Source organism: Penaeus monodon, chromosome 30, assembly GCF_015228065.2.
Source record: "Penaeus monodon isolate SGIC_2016 chromosome 30, NSTDA_Pmon_1, whole genome shotgun sequence".
NCBI classification, from domain to species: domain Eukaryota; kingdom Metazoa; phylum Arthropoda; class Malacostraca; order Decapoda; family Penaeidae; genus Penaeus; species Penaeus monodon.
In genome coordinates, this window is record NC_051415.1 from 32,618,493 (window position 1) to 32,618,769 (window position 277).

Genomic DNA, 277 nt, shown 5'->3' on the forward strand with positions numbered 1-277 from the left:
CCTCCTGCTCTCGCCTCTCCCTCCCCCTCCCTTTTCCCCTCCCCTTTTCGTCCTTCCTCCCTTCCCCCCCCCTTCCCCATCCCCTCTCCCTCCCCCCTCTCTCCTACCGCCCCACCCCCGCCAGCATCCACCGCGGAGTTTGAAGGGAACGATTATCAGAGCGGAGATTAAAATGCTTCTCGCGCTTCTTCGGGAGAGAAATAATTCACACGTCGACGTCTTTGTGGTTTTGCGAGAGGATGCGGGATTTCTTTGATCTCTTGGATTAAAAAAGAGA